Source organism: Dendropsophus ebraccatus, chromosome 1 (assembly GCF_027789765.1).
Source record: "Dendropsophus ebraccatus isolate aDenEbr1 chromosome 1, aDenEbr1.pat, whole genome shotgun sequence".
NCBI classification, from domain to species: Eukaryota; Metazoa; Chordata; class Amphibia; order Anura; family Hylidae; genus Dendropsophus; species Dendropsophus ebraccatus.
Genome location: NC_091454.1, coordinates 213,312,715 through 213,324,763, shown reverse-complemented (window position 1 = coordinate 213,324,763; position 12,049 = coordinate 213,312,715). Strand labels below are relative to the sequence as shown.

Here is a 12,049-nt window from a genome sequence, read left to right as displayed (position 1 = left end):
GTTAAACAAAAAAACACCTTCTATTATTACTGAAATGATATATGAAATCTCTTTCCTTTCTTTCCTCCCCTCTTCTCCTTCTCTCTGCCACTCCTGTCTTGCTCACTCGTTCTCTGCGGTTTTGCTGGCACTGCCCAATATATTTCAGCCAAGTCACACATTTTAAAGACGCTGCTTTTCAGAGTAAATCTCCCTCTCCTGTATTCCCAGATTTTTTTCATTTTCCCTCGTACACTCTCTCTTCCTACTATCCCACACTCGACATCTTAACCCTTTTTGTGCTGAAAGCTGTGGCAGTACGTGCCCGCAGTGACCTTCATTCCTCTCATCTTTCTTCATTTTTGCGCATTTGTTTGTCTTTACTTGTTGTTCAACCTTTTGGAGGAAGTTTATATATATCAGTGACTTTTATTGATTTTCCTTTTGTTTTTATTACTACGTTTCATGTTTTATACATATATTTATACATATTCTCCATTATGATACAGATAGCCATTTTCCGATCTAACAGACTCACCCAGTTTCTGCTACTTCCAGTTCACTTTTTTTCATCATAGTGTGAAGTTTCACTTTTTCCTATATCTAGCATATGAACTATATATATTTTCAAGCTATAGATGTTCCATTCCACACTTATACCTACAACTCTTTGTGTGTATATAAATGTATATAAGTGTGCGTGTGGATATATGTATTCACACGCACACATACATTTATACTTTTATTGATATTTAAAGCTATAAATACAATTCGCTTTTCCATTATATTTTTTTACCTTTTATATACGGCTTCACTTTTTACACTTTTTTTCAGCGAATCTATTGTGAGTACATTTTTGTTTATTTAATTCAGTTTTTGATTAATTTTTTCACTTTTCACATTTGCTCTTTATTAACGTCCACAGTCATTATCCTCTTACCCCTTTACTGCTATTTTTTGTTTTTCATTTCCTGATTTTTCCCTCCAAATGCCATTACATGGAGTCTACTAGGTGGATTTTATATTTTTTTCTGTTCGTATTTCTTTTAGATTGTTTTCGTGTTCTTTTTAACTTTCTAACGTATAGTTTCTAGCCTAGCGTTGCTTGTTTTATGAATCCCCAACTTTTACTGTCACTTTTATTTATTATTTACAGTCCTATTATGGAAAAAAACTATTTTTTTTACTGGCACTTTTTTTTATATCGGTTACCAGGATGTTTGTTTTCTTCATATAACTATGTCTATGCTTCTTCTTTTTCATATTTAGTAAGTTGCTTACAGTTCTCTTCTATCTCTTTTTCTAGCTGCAGTATTTTAACTTTTTTTTATTTACTGAGTTAAAGACTGCTATTTTTTAATTCTAATAATTTTATCATACCGCATCGCTGACTTCTCTTTATTCACCTCCACACCCTTATTATTAACATGTTTTCCTTCACTTTCACCCTTCAGTGGACTACACCTCTCATTTACACTGTATACCCTTCATGCTTTACGCAACAGAGAAGCACAATTTCAGGTCTTATAACAATGATGAATCTAACATACGTAACTATAAAAGAAGTTTTATCTGAACCAGTTGAAGTGGCATTTGCTTTATTTATCACCCTTGTCTTGTGCTCATAAACGCCCATAAATTTAACCACAAACCGATATTCACCTCTTGCCAGAAAGCTATTGATGTGACTTCCAGATATACAATGCATATAGAAGATTAAAATTTTCGATATAACTATTTAGAACCACGGTTAAAGTATGAGCATAATGTACACAACCTGTTCTGCGTATTAAGGGGAAAAGTTCCTGGCTGTGCCAAGCAATTTTTTTTTATCGTACATGAAACAGTGTTCCTAATGTACAGATTTACTTCTAACCTCCACATACAAAGGAAAACTATTATATATTATTTTTGAAGCTGTATATTGCATATAGCATGTAAAGTATTAAGATACTATATATATTCTGCTTACAACTTCACATACAATATATGGCAATGTTCCCACTAGGTAAAAAGGACAAATAAGGACCATTAATTGCCCTAATTTTTACCTAGTGAGAACAAAGTTTCTATATATATAACATATTAGATTATTCGCCATTTTAATAACCATATAAAATGAAAATCTCCAATACAAATCTGCCATGATTTCACATGAAATATATGTTTTACATAGACGTTATATGTCACATTGGGTAATCTCTGCTTTCCAGAAGTACTGTCAATTACTTTAAAGGAGCCTCCACAATGTCTTAATTTTCATATAAAAATTCTATAGATTCCTAAAGCCTGCATAAGTACCATATAGCAAAGGAAATACTATTAAACTTTACCAGTTATACAACAAACACACAGGTTGTGTTGCTTAAGGAAATATAAGTGCACAAAATGAGCCATTTGGGTGTATTACAGGGTATGACCCGTCACCAATTATTCTCAATTCCTCGTGAAGAATACATGTATTTTACATCACTTTACAAATCCAGGATAATAACTACATATCAGCAGGCTTGTAATGGACACTGAATAGACAAAATCAGAGCTTACAGTCAGATTAAACCAGGGACAGGGAGAGGTGTACTGAGAAAATTAGTTTAAGAAATGTAAATGACAGGTAGTCTGTATGCAGATGGTTATAATAACTTAGTTCTAAACATGTAAAATGTTATTTACTACCAGGGCAGGATATTTGTAAAAATGAGAAATATTTATGAATACATTTTTTAATATGCAAAACAAAGCACTATATAGATATATATATATTTTTTTTTTATTTATTTATTTTTTTTTAATCATACTACATCGGCATAAAATAAAAAAAAATACAGTATCAACAATAAAAAAAAATCCAGATATTAGTTTTTTCTACTTATAATGTAACAAGGTAAATATTAAACATTACTGGAAAGGAGAAAAGGAATATGAGATCATTGTGGACTAATAAAAGTAGTTCTTGGAATTTGGTGTCCTTTTATGATATTCGTCTGATAAAGTACTATGTGTTATGCCGTGGCTTAGGCTTATTTTTATAGCCAATGCCTCCTGATCATACTTGTATGTACCCAGTACAATGTGGTAAGTTAGTCTGTCCTAAACCTGCACAGAGGTAATATTGAACAGGTGCCACTAATGAATTTGTCATGGCTGGTAAGATAAATGTGCCAAAATTAGTTAATGGGGATATAACCTGTAAACCACAACAAGACTGCTGTTGTTAGATCAGTCCTAATGGCTGAATGTATGGAAAAAGATGATACCGCAGCTTACTGGATATATATACAGATGGACACATCAGTAAGCCATACATTTAAGGCAATGTCTGCACATTTTTTGAAGCCATAGTTTGAGCTATTAAAAGATAAAAAAAAAAAAACAGGCCAGAAAAGTGGCTAAAAACTGGGCAAGCAGAAAAACAGCTAAAAAGTAAGGCTCAAAATCAACATCAAAAATTGTGCGCGATCATAGCCTAAAATCAAAAAAGGGAAGTAAATGTCATAGATTATTACACCTATCAAAGGGTTGGGATATATTAGGCTGCAAGTAAACAGTGGATTCTTTAAATTGATGTGCTGGAAGCAGGAAAAACGGGCAAAAGTAAGGATTTTAGTGACACATTTTGATGACCAGGTCAAAGCATTTCCGAAGCGGCATGTTTTGTGGGATATCCTGATATGTTTTGTTTAATATGAAAGTGGTATAAGTAGTGACCACTAGTGAAATGAAGACAGGGCCCAGGCAATGAAAGGTAATTTATGGGAATTACAAAGGCTAGCCTGTCTGGTAGCCAAATTGCTGAAAAAGTTAATGCCTATGATAGGAGTCAAAACACAGTACATTGCAGATTGCCAATGTTGGCCTTTGTCCACCATGAAAAGTTTCTGCAATGGACATGTGAGCATTAGACATCAGTGAACCTTGAGCTACTCGTGTTTGTCTAAACCCAAGCATGCAGCATGTGATTAGCGGCGGCTGAAGATGTTGGAAGCACATAGATGCCTGGAAAACATTGATGCAACCATAGGCCATGTTATGTATCCAGGACAACCTAGGGCTGAATCCAACGTCTGCAGCCACCGGTAATCCAATGCTGCATGCTTGGGTTCAGAAAAACCTGAGCGTGCTTGAGGTTCACTCATCTCTAGTGAGCCTCAGAACTGGACCATGGAGTAATTGAAAAAGACTAATAATTCACAATTCCATCTCTAGTTGCACCAGGGTGCACTATGGGGAAAAGACAAGCTGGTGGGGGCATTGTGACGGACAACGTTCTGGAAACCTTAGGTCCTGGCATCAAGTGGCTGTTACTGTGACACATAATACCTACCTAAAAGCAAATGTACCATAAGGTACATTCACTTTAAGTATTGCCCATGTATAGAACGGCATCGGCACGAGGAAGCCAGTACTGCAGTCCTTTTTTTAAACCGCGGCCTGGTTCTTGTGTACACTACCGTTCTATTCACGGGCACCAGGCCAGAGGTGAAGCCATGGAGGCGGGCCGGCCCGCCCCCAGTGGGAGGAAACCCCTGCCCCTCTATGATGCAGCTTTATTAGAATCAATAGCCCGGCCCGGTGCCCGTGAATAGAACGGTGCCGTACACAGCAACCGGACCGTGGTTCAAAAAGAGAACCACAGCACCGGCTTCCCCACGTCGGAGCCGTTCTATAAATAGGCAATACTTAAAGCGAATTTACCTGATAGTACATTCGCTTTAACGTTATACAGACTAAGTACACCCCTTCATGGCAGAGGGATTTCCTAAGTACAGAATCTTCCTTCAGGAAGATAATGTATGGCAAGAAGAACACACAAGTTGATTGCCCAACTCTAAATCCTTCAGTTTTAGACAGAAATAACTATAATGGAGATTAAGATTATTCTCTAGATGTCAGAAAATATCTAGAGAATCTTGAGTTTGAAAGAACGGACTAATTGCCCTTTGGGTGTGTCTTTATTTGAAAAGCCATTGAATTTAATAGTAAAAACGTTGAGAAGGCGGTGAAAAAAGAAAAAATGAACAACAAATAAAATAACGTCCGCTGTTTGCAATGAATGTCTGAAAACAATTGACATGATCATTATCTCGACGTCCTTGCCAATAACGTCCGTCATTTTATACATTGTGTGCATTGGAAACCCGTCATTCCATCGACTTAAGTGCATTGCATTGAAGTCAATTAAATCGCGGCAATAACGAATGTAATTTTAATTAGAAAAGGCCTTTTCTCTTTTTTGGATGTTGTGTGAACATAGCCTTCAAATAGTGTTTGCAATTTCAGCAATAGCAACATGCTCCTGCCTAGTGTGAATGGTGTTCTAGGAGAGCTGACCAAATTTGTTTTTTTTTTCTGTGCACATAGCCTTACCTTGTTGACTGCTCCATTTTATTACATATAATTATGATATGAAGGTATAATATACACCTAGAGGCCAGAGACCTAGCTAGAAGGCCTATACCAGGGTCCTCTATAACCATTCTGATCCAGTATGTAAGATCGAGATGTTATTCGCATAAGATTTCTACTACAGTTATTCAGTTACAATGCAATTATCAGGCCATGACACTTTTGTATAGCCCTAATGCTTTTGTTATGCAAGATCCCTCACACACCAGGATCTAGGCCCGATTGCAAGCAGTGCACCTCCTATATCTAGCCAACCATGAACACATAGCACAATGACAAAACTCATGTGTTACCTTCAAAAACATCTTCAGTATATCACCCAAATAATACGCCACACAATAGAAGTCCTTGATCGGCAAGCAGTGTATCAGTATCGCTATACTACATTTATATAGTGACACTTCAGGCGAGTCAAGTGCTTCAAAAATGAACCCGTAGAAAGACACAAAAGCACATATTTGTCTATGCAGAACACAAATGCTTCTTACCCTGCAGTATCACTTACAGACACTGATTGATGGTGCCCTAGTTTTAATAGAACAAGTACAAACACATTAGATATAACCCAAAGTCTAATTAGTTCCTCATTAAACAGGCCTCAACTGATCTTTTAATTTGCAAATATTTAGGAATCCTGTGAATAATGGGAATCAAAATAGTTCTCTCACTAAGTAGACAATTGTGGAAAGGGGAAGGTAAGGGGCCAGACTGCGATGTCCTAGAGCGGAAGATTTACACTGACAGACCTCGCCGTTTAAGCTTATAAAGGTAACCAAAGTGCACATATAGTCTATGGTGAAAAGAATAGGATGTGTACTATGGTTTGTCTGCAGAGCTCACACTCTAATATGTATTAACTACACCCTGCCACATAGTGGAGATGAGCAGCGTAGGAGGTGACACTTTCTGTGACCTCTGTGTTCAAATTAATAGTTTGATTTCATTTCTGTTTTATATTAACATTGTTTCTGTAAAAAATTAGAACATCACGAGTTTTCCCCCCACAGGCTCGCACTTCTAAGGAAATTCCATCAAAAGCACAAATGCACTTTCTGTTTCTGCTCCCAGTTCAAATACAGCATACTCATATATTCAGATGTCTTGTATTTCCAGTCACATAGCATATAAGAAAAGATATAGGGGAATAATATATGGGGATGTGGAGATGCAGGAGAGGTTATATGGAGTAATAGGAGGAGATATAGGGGGATATATGGAGTAATAGGAGGAGATATAGGGGGATATATGGAGTAATAGGAGGAGATATAGGGGGTATATGGAGTAATAGGAGGGGATATAGGGGGATATATGGAGTAATAGGAGGAGATATAGGGGAGGATAAATGGAGTAATAGGAGGAGATATAGGGGGATATATGGAGTTATAGGAGGAGATATAGGAAGGATATATGGAGTAATAGGAGAAGATATAGGGGGGATATATGGAGTAATAGGAGGAGATATAGGGAGGATATATGGAGTAATAGGAGGAGATATAGGGAGGATATATGGAGTAATAGGAGGAGATATAGGGAGGATATATGGAGTAATAGGAGGAGATATAGGGAGGATATATGGAGTAATAGGAGGAGATATAGGGAGGATATATGGAGTAATAGGAGGAGATATAGGGGGATATATGGAGTAATAGAAGGTATAGGGGGATATATGGAGTAATAGGAGGAGATATAGGGAGGTATATGGAGTAATAGGAGGAGATATAGGGAGGATATATGGAGTAATAGGAGATATAGGGGAGGTATATGGAGTAATAGGAGGAGATATAGGGAGGGTATATGGAGTAATAGGAGGAGATATAGGGTGGTATATGGAGTAATAGGAGGAGATATAGGGTGGTATATGGAGTAATAGGAGGAGATATAGGGAGGATATATGGAGTAATAGGAGGAGATATAGGGAGGATATATGGAGTAATAGGAGGAGATATAGGGAGGATATATGGAGTAATAGGAGGAGATATAGGGAGGATATATGGAGTAATAGGAGGAGATATAGGGAGGATATATGGAGTAATAGGAGGAGATATAGGGAGGATATACGGAGTAATAGGAGGAGATATAGGGAGGATATATGGAGTAATAGGAGGAGATATAGGGGGATATATGGAGTAATAGGAGGAGATATAGGAATGTTATATGGAGTAATAGGAGGAGGTAAAGGAAGGGTTATATAAAGTAATAGGAGGGGATATAGGGAAGTCAAGCTGGTATTACCAGCAAAAGAGTGCAGCCATTGACCATGGTGAACATGATTATGTCTGCTTCTGACTGCCATGGCATGAGATCCCAGCTATAACGAGCAAGAAAATCACTTATAGAGCAACTCCGTAATATCCAATAAAAAAAAAGTTGTAACTGAAAGGCTTTGGTGAGTACAGCACAATGCAGATCATTGTTGAGAAGGGTCCAAAGAAGTTATGAAATACTTAAATGATAATGGAGGCTTTTGTTGCTTGACATAGAATACACAGTCTAGCATAGTGCACAAATTACTGTGTACATCAGAAGTGTTATTTGAATTAAAGTTTCTATAGTGCTACCTGGTGGACATAGCTGGTAGTGATTCTTTTGAATGTCCCCCTTTTTCATTGTTTTGACTGATCCCTCAGTATTTCCTTATCTTTTAATACATTAGTGAAAATCAATGCAAGGTACAGCACAAAGTCCCCTGATGTGTGAATTTCCTGCAATGGATGTTGAAGAAAATGCCGTAATATATGCAAAGCATCTGAACACAGCCGAGTGGAGCTGGTTCTGCTAGTTTTCCCTACAAGGCCCCCTGGTGAAAAATTGTTAATCTCTGTATACACTACGTTCACTATCTCCTGTAAAAGGTATATGCTAAGGACATATACTGTATAGGTGGTATATGTCACTCATTGGTTCAAAGTGAACCAAAAAAATACTAAAACTTTTACCACACAGTATACTTTTATTTTTAAGAAATTGTATAGGAAATAACAGTCTGCAGCACTTTCTTTTAGTTAATAATGTCATGCCTATAATTGGTGTCTGTGGATATGCTCATTGTATACGTCAGAAGCTTATTAAATATAGTGCTAATGGTGCGTTTACACAGAACGATTATCGTTCGAATTTTCGCATTTGAGCGATAATCGGCTTGTGTAAACACAGCCAACGATAAAGCGACAAGCGAGAGATCGTTCATTTTGATCTTTCAACATGTTCTCAAATCGCCGTTGGTCGTTCGCTAAAAATTCGCAGATCGCTTCGTGTAAACATGTTTCACTGATTCACCTTATGTGTGAGATAGGCTTAAGCGATCTTAAAATGATCGCAATAACGATTTTTTCAACTGATATATCGTTCCGTCTAAACACTGATCGTTATAAAAACACATCGTTATTTTAAAATCGTTAATCGTTCGATTGGGCGAATTATCGCTCCGTGTAAACACAGCATAAGTCAGTCAATTGACTGTTGTCTGTCGAGCTCCCCCCACCCCTCCTCCACCAGATGATATCGGGGAGAGAAAGGCGGTCATGTTGAATTTCAACTGCCCGACCCATTCTCAAGGAGATAAGCTGCTGCCAGAGTGTTGCATCATCTTACCCCTTCTTTCTCCATTGATCCATTGATTGAACTTTCATGTGTATGTGGGGAACAGAAGACATAGCCACCAGCTGGATAAACATTTGGCCTCACCTATTAAAAGTATGTGAGCATCTTTAGGTTTTGTTCTCATGCCGTCTTTTTTTGACCTTTTAACGGACGTGTTTCTGGCACCAGAACACGGACATATTATGCAAATTACGTCCGTAATTTGCAAGATATGGCCATGTTTTGGCAAAAAAATAACAGCTATTCAAAAAGACAGCCCTAAAACGTCCCAAAAAATGTTGTGGGAGAAGCAGAAACCACAAGAAAGGAAATGGAGTCCCTGCAGCCCATACTGCTATGGTTCATACCCCGTCACATGTATATTTAATTTTTTCCCCTAAACAGCACCACTCTTATTAGTGTTCTTGTCCAGTATTGCCGCTCAGCCCCATTCACCTGAAGCTGCAATATCAGACATTGCCAATGGAGAAGAGTGTCGCTTTTTATAGGAAAAAAAAAGGCATACCTTTTTACCATTCTCATACAACCCATTCAAATATTGATTTTGGCAGCCGACAGACGCCTCTGGGGTAAACCTAAGACAGAGTTATATAGGAGCATTGATTTTAATGAGTCTGTGTATAAAACCATCATCATAATGTGCCGTTGATTTATGAAATACAACATGAGCGATACGCTTTAATAGTTTTTACTGTTAGGTATATTTCTTCCTTACTTTAATCTTATTCCCATAGTATCTTGACATTTGATAATTTTTTTTTAATTATGTTAGCCTTCTATTTTGGGAAGGATTCACGTTTACATGTTGTATATTACAGACAATATAATCCATCTATGTAATGTCAGATTGTGTACTCTATGACTATTCCATTTATTGAACATATCTACTTTAATCCATTCAGGACAGCTCGTCCTGATAGTCCAATCCCACAGAGCGCCACCGCAGTCAAGACACAACTGTGATGGGCATAAACCAAGTATCTATGTATTGCTAATGCATCGTTGATTGATAATTAGCTATGCTTTTTTGCAGGTACTACGTGGCCCTTATCAATTAATTATTAGTGAAAATTTCAAATCTGCCTATACTTGTACATCCATGTAGTTTGGGCCGTGCAGCTGCCACCAGGGACCTTACCCTAGTGTGCAGCCATAGGTCTCCTATTGTCTTACTTATGTGTGTAGTACAATATTATGTGTGATTTTTTTCCAAGCCTTATAGAAAAGACGATTGGGGAAAACACTACAAGAAAAAAAATCAAAGGCTGCAACAGGCAAATTTTTGAGGGGGAAAACGCCAAAAACATCTTAAAAGACACCAACAACTTACAATAATTTGATATAAAATTAAAAGTAATATTTGGCCACAAGATTTTGTTTGGAAAAACATGGCATTGAAAGCTCCGCGAAAATTGCTGCGCATCGGTGTGTGTGAATTCAACCTAATTCAGCCTGGGATCACTGTCTGTCTTGACAGCTATTCTGTTTGATTAACTCTTTCTTGCTTCCTTGTCAGGGTGATGGGATAATGTACCATTATCCTCAAAATATACAGTTTTCATTCTATGCTATAACTCAATTATCATCCTACAACCCCATCGCCTTATCTACAACACACGTCTACTTCAGTTGTCCATATTTCTCTTTACACCCGATCTCCCTAGGCCTTGTTCTTTTTTCATTTTTTTCCTCTCTGGATCTCTCTGGCAGTGTTGGAAAGCTTTGGGGAAGAGGGGAGGGTTACCACGGTAACAGACGGTGCTACCCTGGCATGGTGTCACCCTGGCACACATGGCAAATGGTGTGAGCCGGCTGCTGACGTGAGCAGAATCCCCTCCAGAGGGCAGAGAGAAAGAGAGGTAGAAATGCAAAATGCAGACAAGACAAAGAGGGAGAACAGGCCTATTTTCTGCAGTATTAAACTTTCATTGCAATGTTAAAGTTACTTGTGGATCTGGTTGTTGGGTTAGAATGTACATTCTGCAGCACAAAAATGTTATCGCTTCAGTAAAGGACTAGTCAGGATCCACTTCAGTAAAGGACTAGTCAGGATCCACTTCAGTAAAGGACTAGTCAGGATCCACTTCAGTAAAGGACTAGTCAGGATCCACTTCAGTAAAGGACTAGTCAGGATCCACTTCAGTAAAGGACTAGTCAGGATCCACCTCAGTAAAGGACTAGTCAGGATCCACTTCAGTAAAGGATTAGTCAGGATCCACCTCAGTAAAGGACTAGTCAGGATCCACTTCAGTAAAGGACTAGTCATGATCCACTTCAGTAAAGGACTAGTCAGGATCCACTTCAGTAAAGGACTAGTCAGGATCCACTTCAGTAAAGGACTAGTCAGGATCCACCTCAGTAAAGGACTAGTCAGGATCCACCTCAGTAAAGGACTAGTCAGGATCCACTTCAGTAAAGGACTAGTCAGGATCCACCTCAGTAAAGGACTAGTCAGGATCCACCTCAGTAAAGGACTAGTCAGGATCCACCTCAGTAAAGGACTAGTCAGGATCCACCTCAGTAAAGGACTAGTCAGGATCCACCTCAGTAAAGGACTAGTCAGGATCCACCTCAGTAAAGGACTAGTCAGGATCCACTTCAGTAAAGGACTAGTCAGGATCCAGTTACCTTTATTTTCTCTAAAAGGATTTCAGTGTGAAACCTGTTCTGTCACTACAATCCATGACTAAAGCTTTAAGGCCCTATTACACAAAGCTTTTATCATCCGTATTCACCCGATTATCGGCCATCACGGCCAATAATAACTCTGTGTAATAAAAGGCAACAATCAGCCGACATGTTAAAAGACAGACGACAACAATAGCGACAATCTGCTGCCGTCGCTCAGTGTAATAGAAGTGGCGGCAGCAGACTTCTGCTATCTTGTATGGGCTGCCCGGATGATTTTTCGCTCCCTGCAGGACCTCCCTCACTTACCTGCTCGCTGTCGCCATGTGCAATAGCGCTGGCAGCAAGCAGGGAACAAGGAGCAGGGCCTGATGATCGCCCTGTGTAATAGGGGCTTTAGGGTTGAGATTACAATTTGTCTTTATGCTATGGCCCA

At 38.4% G+C, this 12,049-nt stretch overlaps 1 protein-coding gene across 4 annotated transcripts in view; it reads right to left on the bottom strand.

Moving 5' to 3' along the window:
* Positions 1 to 12,049, bottom strand: part of NFIX (nuclear factor I X) — a 123,946-nt gene that overhangs the window by 62,617 nt on the left and 49,280 nt on the right. The gene's annotated exons all lie outside the window — the stretch shown is intronic.